Genomic DNA, 8,620 nt, shown 5'->3' on the forward strand with positions numbered 1-8,620 from the left:
CTATTAGTTCATAATTGTGTGGGAACATTTTAGAACAAATTGAAATTTACAGCTTCTAGCTTTAAGAACTGAGCCTTCCCACCAAATGTAAATAGTAAAATATACAAATGCTCTTCTTGGGCAGTTTGGCAAGAGACAATGCTAGAAAGTTCATAAATTTAATGATACCAAATGTGCCTGTCCCAGAAAAAAGAGTTGCCAAATACATTTCTTGGCTCTCTCTGATACCGAGCAAGTTGAGCATGTTTCTGCCAAGTTTTTACACCAAATGCTGACATGGTTCAGGTTTTTTGAGTCCAAACTTGTGGGGTTTTTTTAGTTTAGGCTTTTTGAGTCCAAATTCTACGCCTACTGATCGTCCTCTGGGAACATAACCTGCAAAGAACCTAGACTATTAATCTCACTTTCCACCTCCGCTGTCAATCACAGCATAAAAGATAGCTTCAGAAAATTAAGGGTTCAGCACTACACTTTCTGCCAGTAATTCCAGCTATTTTGGGTGATTTGATCAGGCTTCCTACATCTTAAACTTTGTTTCTCCTTCACTATATATGTTTTTCCAGTATTGTGTAACCTATGATGTGTCCATGTGTTGATACAATCTCTGGCCCTTCTTCTTTCCGTCATGAGCCTGGGTGATTCATCAAAATTGACAGTAGGAATATTCCTGTACCAGAACAGCTACCAATAACTAAATTATACATAAAAGTGACTATAAACCACATAAAGATATCTATATAAACTAAATTAAAAAGTATTCCTAACTAGATTTCCCCATTGCTAGATTCTCAAAATGGAGAAAACCACTCTATTACCATGTAATATGAGAGAAGGTATAATGGAGGGAAATTGGAGTGGAAAGAGACAATAGTCTTAACTTATTGCAGTTGAAAGTATTTTATTGTCTTTAGTACATACACAAAGTTGTGCAACCATCACCGCTAACTCCAGAACACTTCATCAACCCAAAAACCCATATCTTTGCAAACACATTTCTGGAACTTCACCCAGGACCTTGGAAGGAACCTAGGCAAATGAAGAGTCCTGAAGCTTAAGCTTCATTAGCTAGGAGTATAAATAAGAAATAAAATACAATGATTATGCACTGGACAGTTGGCAACTGAGCAGATAGGGGAGAAGGGCAAGAGGAGACTTTCTACTGTATGCCTTTTTATCATTTTGATGTTTGTCTAAGTTAGCCCAAAAATGAAAACGTTTTAATTGAGGCCAAAATATAATAAGTTGTAAATGAGTGGTAACCACATTAAGTGCTAAATGACCACTGCCAGAAACTCAACTTTCTGATTAAAAAAAGAGAAAAGAAAAAATTTAGGAACCAACAACCATTGTGAATAAAATAGTCTACCCAAGGACTTTGATGGGTGGAGATAGACCCCAAATACTGAGCAAGTAGTGAGATAAGCATTCCATTTCTCAGCAACCTTCAGTCTCAGTTTCTTTAAAGGGACCTCATTAATATTGTTATCCATGATTTGTTATGATCCACACAGTCGAATGCCTTTGCATAGTCAATAAAACACAGGTAAACATCCTTCTGGAATTCTCTGCTTTCAGCCAGGATCCATCTGACATCAGCAGTGATATCCCTGGTTCCACGTCCTCTTCCGAAACTGGGCTGAATTTCTGGCAGTTCCCTGTCGATACACTGCTGCAGCTGCTTTTGAATGATCTTCAGCAAAATTTTGCTTGCATGTGATATTAATGATATTGTTCTATAATTTCCACATTCAGTCGGATCACCTTTCTTGGGAATGGGCATAAATATGGATCTCTTCCAGTCAGTTGGCCAGGAAGCTGTCTTCCGTATTTCTTGTCATAGACAAGTGAGCACCTCCAGCGCTGCATCTGTTTGTTGAAACATCTCAATTGATATTCCATCAATAACTGGAGCCTTGTTTTTCACCAGTGCCTTCAGAACAGCTTTTCTTCCTTCAGTACCATCGGTTCCTGATCATATGCTACCTCTTGAAATGGTTGAACATTAACTAATTCTTTTTGGTATAATGACTCTGTGTATGGATAACGTTGCCAAGAATGGGAATTCCAGAACACTTCATTGCGCTCATGAGGAACCTTTACATACATCAAGAGGCGGTTGTTTGGACAGAAAAAGGGGACACTGAGTGGTTTAAAGTTAGGAAAGGTGTGCGTCAGGGTTGTATTCTTTCACCATACCTATTCAATCTGTATGCTGAGCAAAGTATCCAAGAAGCTGGACTATATGAAGAGCAACAGGGCGTCAGGATTGGAGGAAGACTCATTAACAACCTGCGTTATGCAGATGACACAACCTTGCTTGCTGAAAGTGAAGAGGACTTGAAGCACTTACTAATGAAGATCAAAGACCACAGCCTTCAGTATGGTTTGCACCTCAACATAAAGAAAACAAAAATCCTCACAACTGGACCAATGAGCAACATCATGATAAATGGAGAAAAGATTGAAGCTGTCAAGGATTTCATTTTACTTGGATCCACAATCAACAGCCATGGAAGCAGCAGTCAAGAAATCAAAAGATGCGTTACACTGGGTAAATCTGCAGCAAAGGACCTCTTTAAAGTGTTGAAGAGCAAAGATGTCACCTTGAAGACTAAGGTGTGCCTGACCCAAGCCGTGGTATTTTCAATCACATCATATGCATGTGAAAGCTGGACAATGAATAAGCAAGACCAAAGAAGAATTGATGCCTTTGAATTGTGCTGTTGGCGAAGAATATTGAAGATACCATGGACTGCCAAAAGAACAAACAAATCTGTCTTGGAAGAAGTACAACCAGAATGCTTCTTAGAAGCAAGGATGACGAGACTGCATCTGACATACTTTGGACATGTTGTCAGGAGGGATCAGTCCCTGGAGAAGGACATCATGCTTGGCAGAGTACAGGGTCAGTGGAAAAGAGGAAGACCCTCAACGAGGTGGATTGACACAGTGGCTGCAACAATGAACTCAAGCATAACAACGATTGTAAGGATGGTTGAGGACCAGGCAGTGTTTCGTTCTGTTGTGCATAGGGTCACTATGAGTCGGAATCGACTCGATGGAACCTAACAACAACAACAACATCAATGTTATATAGACATGTATCCAAACAGTACATAATGTGATTTCATGAGTGCAAAAATTCAGCTGTAATAAGTGCAGGATGGAAGTGTAAAGCTCCGAAGCTTCCCTGTAGCCAGAGCCACAAGTAGCCAATGAGCATGTGAAAAGCGTCTAATACAAACTGGAATGTGCTGTAAGTATAAAATACATACCAGATTTCAAGGATTTAGTGCCAAAAAAAGTTCATTTCAAAAATCAATTTCACAAAAAATTAATTTAATGGTATGTTGAAATGATAATACTTTATATAGATTGGGGTAAGTAAAACATTATTAAAGCTAATTTCACCTTTTTTTTTGTTTTACTTTTTAAAATGTGGCTGTTAGAATAATTAAAATCACATAGGTGACTCATTCCATGTCTGTTGGGCGGTGCTGCTCTAAAGGCACACTTCAGCTCCTCCCCAAGTTCGTAGGACTGCTGAGAGTATCATGTGACACACCTATGCCAATTTTATCACTTTTTAGGAGAAGCTAAATTCCAAAATATCGAGTGCTAAAAACTCTCAGAATGAGAAAATTACATATCTATCACTACAATTGAATAGATCCATTAAAGTGTTATATAATTACATTGTTTCTTAAGTTTGAAATCATCTCAAGAATTCTCTTTAAAGAACTAAAAAAAAAAAAAAAAAAAAAAATTTCTCCAAATAGTTCTTTTTTTATTATTATTACCAACTCACTTCATGCATCTCTAAAATATCTTAAATTATATAAAACAAAGATAATGGACTTCTATAATCTTTAATTGGAAACCCTGGTGGCATAATGGTTAAGAGCTACATCTACTAACCAAAAGGTCTGCAGCTTGAATCTACCAGGCGCTCCTTGGAAACTCTATGGGCCTATTCTACTCTGTCCTATAGGGTCACTATGAGTTGGAATCAATGGGCTTGGGATTTTTTTTTCATAATCTTTAAAGATAATCTTATAAGGAAATGTTATAAAGCAAGAAAAAGCCACATACAAAATCTGAATGATTTTTTAAATAGCCAACATTTTTTATTACAGACAAATATTGTACTGGCTGATCCTTCAGTAACAGCTAGTCTACAGATCAAAAACCCATGTTGGATGGTTGCACAACTTGTACATGTAGAAATCTTTGAGATGATGAATTTTGTTATTTATATTTTCAACATAATATAAAAAGAAACCATATTGGGGCGGAGCATCATTTTTAAACATGTGTCCTAAGCACTGGTAATACTAACAATTGCTTCTTTCCTGAGGGTAACCAACTTAGAATGTCATTTTAGTTACTGGTTTGAACAACTGATTAGGAGAGTAGAAGAGATCATGGTGTTCGCAGTGGAAAACCATCTAATACTCCTTTCTCATTACAGTGTGGTGGGAGTCACATGACTTCAGGACCAAGTCCTTGTCAAGAGGTTGCCTGAAAATCACGGAAAGTTCTCTTAGAGATCAGCATTATCTACTTCTGTTTAGTCAAGTGTTTTGTTCTTATGCTTAGTAGCTCCAATTAGATGCATTTATAGAAATTGAACAGTTTTTAAAAAAGAATTTGAGGTGGTTACACTATTAGTGATTCAATAACCCAGTGCCAATAGAATGAGGATTTTTGCCATGCTATACTTTATTCAGATACATGTTCTTTTATTGATATATAATTCATATGCCATAAAATTCACCCTTTGGAAGTGTACAATTCAATGATCTTTAATATCTACACAAGGTTGTACAAGCATCACCACTAATTCCAGAACATTTCATCAACCCAAAAGAAACTCCATACCTATTAACAGTCATTTCCGTTTTCCTCCTACCTGTAGTCCCAGACAACTACCAACCACGAACTTTTCAAAACTGAACAAATGCTCCTTAGAAACACAGATGGCAAATCCATATACAGAGTGTCTATCCCAATAAGAATGAAACACTGCTCTTCCCATGATGGAAGCGGTCCAATGTAATCAACCTGCTACCAGGTTGTTGGCTGATCATCTTGAGGAATGGTGCCATATTGGGGACTCAGTGTTGGTCTCTGCTACTGATAGATTGGGCACTCAGCAGTGACTGCAGCCAAGTTGGCCTTGGTGAGTGGAACTCCATGTTGCCAAGCCCATGCACAACCTCCATCCCTGCCACCATCGGCACTTTGTTCATGAGCCCATTGGGCAATAACAGGAGTGGCTGGGGAAAGAGGTTGACTGGTTTCTATAGAACACATCACCCTGTCCTCTTGATTGTTAAAATCCTCCTCTGCCTAGGGTACCCTTTGGTAAGCATTCGCATGAGACACAAATATCTTCACTTCTTTGTCTCATTCAGAGAGGTATATCCACATACCTCCTCCCCATAAGACCTTGTCAAAAATTTTCCAGTCATGTTCCTTCCAAGTCCCTGACCATTCAACATAACCATTGGCCACAGTATACAGTCACACATCTGGCCGTTTCTTCTTGCAAACAAAGTGAACAACCAGGTGCCCTGCTTGAAGTTCTGCCCATTGAGAGGATTTTCCTTCCCCACTGTACTTTAGGAAGGTCCCAGAAAGGAGCTACAGTGCTGCTGCTCTTCACTTTCGAGTGGTGTCTGCATATCGCTCAGAAAATCTGTAAGCCAGGCATGAGTTTTCTCTTCCTCAGCCAGCTGATCATAAGGAACTCCCCATGAGGCCATAGGTGCAGACCAGGAGAGGGCAGGTAATGTGACAAGACTGGAGACCATGTGCATTTGGGCCACTTGCTCATACAACTTACTTGTGCTTTCAGGCCTTCTTGGGCCTGCTATCTTATATACCACTTCCATTTAATGATGGAGTGCTGCTGTGCATGTCAGACTATGTCTCTGTGGGTCAGACAAACATCCAGTTCATGATGGGCAGCTCAGGCTGCATGATAACTTGGTGGCCTGTGGTGAAGCATTCAATTTCTGCTAAGGCCCAGTAACAAGCCAAAAGCTGTTTCTCAAAAGGAGAGTAGTTATCTGCAAAGGATGGCAGGGCTCTGCTCCAAAATCCCAAAGGTCTGCACCATGATTCACAAATAGAGGCATGTCAAAGACTCCAAATAGCATCTCTATCTACCACTGACAATTAAAGCACCAGTAGATCAGCTGAATCATATGGCCCAAGTGGTAGAGTGAATTGCACGGCAGCCTGAACCTATTGTAGAACTTCTTCTTTTCTGGGCCCCACTCAAAACAGCTTTTCTGGTCACTTGATAAATAGGTCAAAGTAGCACATTCAAGTGAGGAATATGTTGCCTCCAAAATCTAAAGAGGCCCACCAGGTATTGTGCCTCTTTTTAGTTGTAGGAGGGGCCAGATGCAATAACTTATCCTTCACTTTAGAAGGAATATCTCCACATGCCCCACACCATTGGACCACTAGAAATTTAACTTACATGGAAGGTGCCCGAATTTTTGTGGGATTAATTTCCCACCCTATAAAAAAAAAAAAAAAAAAAAAAAAATTTTTTTTTTTTTTTTTTATAGCACACAAATATTTTACCAGTAAGTATAGAGGCATTCACACTTCTTCCTTACTAGGTCCAGTCAGTACAATGTCATCAATGTAATGGATCAGTGTGATGTTTTGTGGAAGGAAAAGGCAATCAAGGTCCCTGCAGACTAAATTATGACATAGCGCTGGAGAGTTGATATGCCCCTGAGGTAGGATAGTGAAGGTGTATTGATAGCCTTACCAGCTGAAGGCAAACTGCTTCTGGTGTTCCTTTGAAACTGGAATCAAGTAAAAGGCCTTGGGCCAGGTCAATAGCTGCATGCTAGGTACCAGGAGATGTATTAATTTGCTCAAACAATGAAACTACATCTAGGACAGCAGCTACGATTGGAGTCACCACCTGGTTAAGTTTTCGATAATCCACTGTCATTACTCAAGATCCATCTCTTATTTGCACAGGCCAAATAGGCGAGATGAATGAGGATGTGGTGGGAATCACTACTCCTGCATCCTTCAAGTCCTTGATGGTGGCAGTATCTCTGCAGTCCCTCCAGGAATGTGATATTGCTTTCGGTTTAGAGCATTTCTAATAGCTTCCACTTGGCTTTTCCTGCCATGATAACTCTTACTCCACTTGTCAGAGATTTAATGTGGGGGTTCTGCCAGTCGCTGAGTATGTCTATTCCAATTATGCATTCTGAAACTGGAGAAATCACTACAGGATAAGTTTGGGGACCCCCTGGATCCAGTGTGAGAAGAACCTGAGCTAAGACTCTGTTAATAACCTGACCTCCACACATTCCCCACTCTGACTGGTGGGCCAAAGTGATATTTTGGATCTCCTGGAATTAGTGTCAATTTAGAGCCATAATCTTTGTAATCCATTAATGTAATCATTAATCCAGTAATCTCTGAAAAGTTTGATTATTTCCTTTTCCCCAAGGAACAGTCACTCTAGTAAAAGGCCATAGATCCCTTTAGGGAAGGCTAGGAGAAAGATTAACAGTATAAATTTCTGGCAGTGTAGTGGGGTCTTGCCTCAAGAGGATCCAGTACCCACTTCATTCAAGGAGTTGTGGGTCTGTAAACTGGCTTGAGTCTATAATTGATTAGGGGCTATGACTCTCTATTCTGGCAATTTGAGTTAGACTGCTGCTCATTTGACCTGGAATTCTGCTTATACAGATCAAGGAAATATTTAGTGCATTTCCCAGGTATTTCACCACTAGGAACACCAGGACTAAGTAGCCAATGCGCTAAGTCCAGACGAGTCAGACTATTTTGATTACTGTTTTGACTCTGCTGTCCATTATGGTAACCACGCCAACTTTGTCTTTGTCAGTTGAGTTCTGCCACTTGTCCCCTACCACCACAGGGTGTAATCAGTCCCACTCTAGTTAGTTGTCTTAATTCATTAGGGCAGTTCCCACTGTCGAATCTGATTTACATAAACTAGCAATCTTAACAGTCTTCAAGGATGCTGGGGCTCCCCTCACAAATTAGTTCCTCACCATTGTGGTAAAAGATGTGTCCTCTGGGCACTCCACATGTGTTTTTGTGGGTCTAATCTGATAAATCCACTCTAGCATGCCAATTTCCATAAGCCTTTGGATACCTTCTTCTACAGTATACCAGTGCAGGTCTGGTACTCCAACTTGATTTAGTATAGGCCACTGAATAACCCATGCTTTAGCAACCAACCAGATAAATTATTAGATCCTTTCCTAACCTCTGGAGCTGAGACACTGAATGAAGGACCTGTGCTTAATGGGCCCATATCAATAAACTCAGACTTACCCAACTTTATGTTCCTTGCACCATTACCCCACAGCCTTAATAGCCATTCCTACATATATTTCCCAGGTTTCTGTTCATAGATATTACAAAAGTCAAGCAGTTTTTTTGAGTGTAGTGCACCTCCTCATGGGAAACACTTTGTGCTTCACCTTATGGGGCTCTCTGGGACTTCAGTCTAGCTATAGGTCTAGAAGCAAAAGTGGGTGGTAGGGGTGTGTCCTGGGAACATTCAACAATGTTTTATAAGACATCTACCCTAGCCAATGCCCGA

At 40.0% G+C, this 8,620-nt stretch overlaps 1 non-coding gene across 1 annotated transcript; it reads right to left on the bottom strand.

The window, feature by feature from the left end:
* Positions 1 to 441: 441 nt before the first annotated feature.
* Positions 442 to 514, bottom strand: LOC126058010 (small nucleolar RNA SNORD65). The gene has a single exon (XR_007513046.1). It is a non-coding gene; the product is annotated as a small nucleolar RNA SNORD65 (small nucleolar RNA).
* Positions 515 to 8,620: the final 8,106 nt, after the last annotated feature.

This window comes from Elephas maximus, chromosome 1 (assembly GCF_024166365.1).
Source record: "Elephas maximus indicus isolate mEleMax1 chromosome 1, mEleMax1 primary haplotype, whole genome shotgun sequence".
NCBI classification, from domain to species: domain Eukaryota; kingdom Metazoa; phylum Chordata; class Mammalia; order Proboscidea; family Elephantidae; genus Elephas; species Elephas maximus.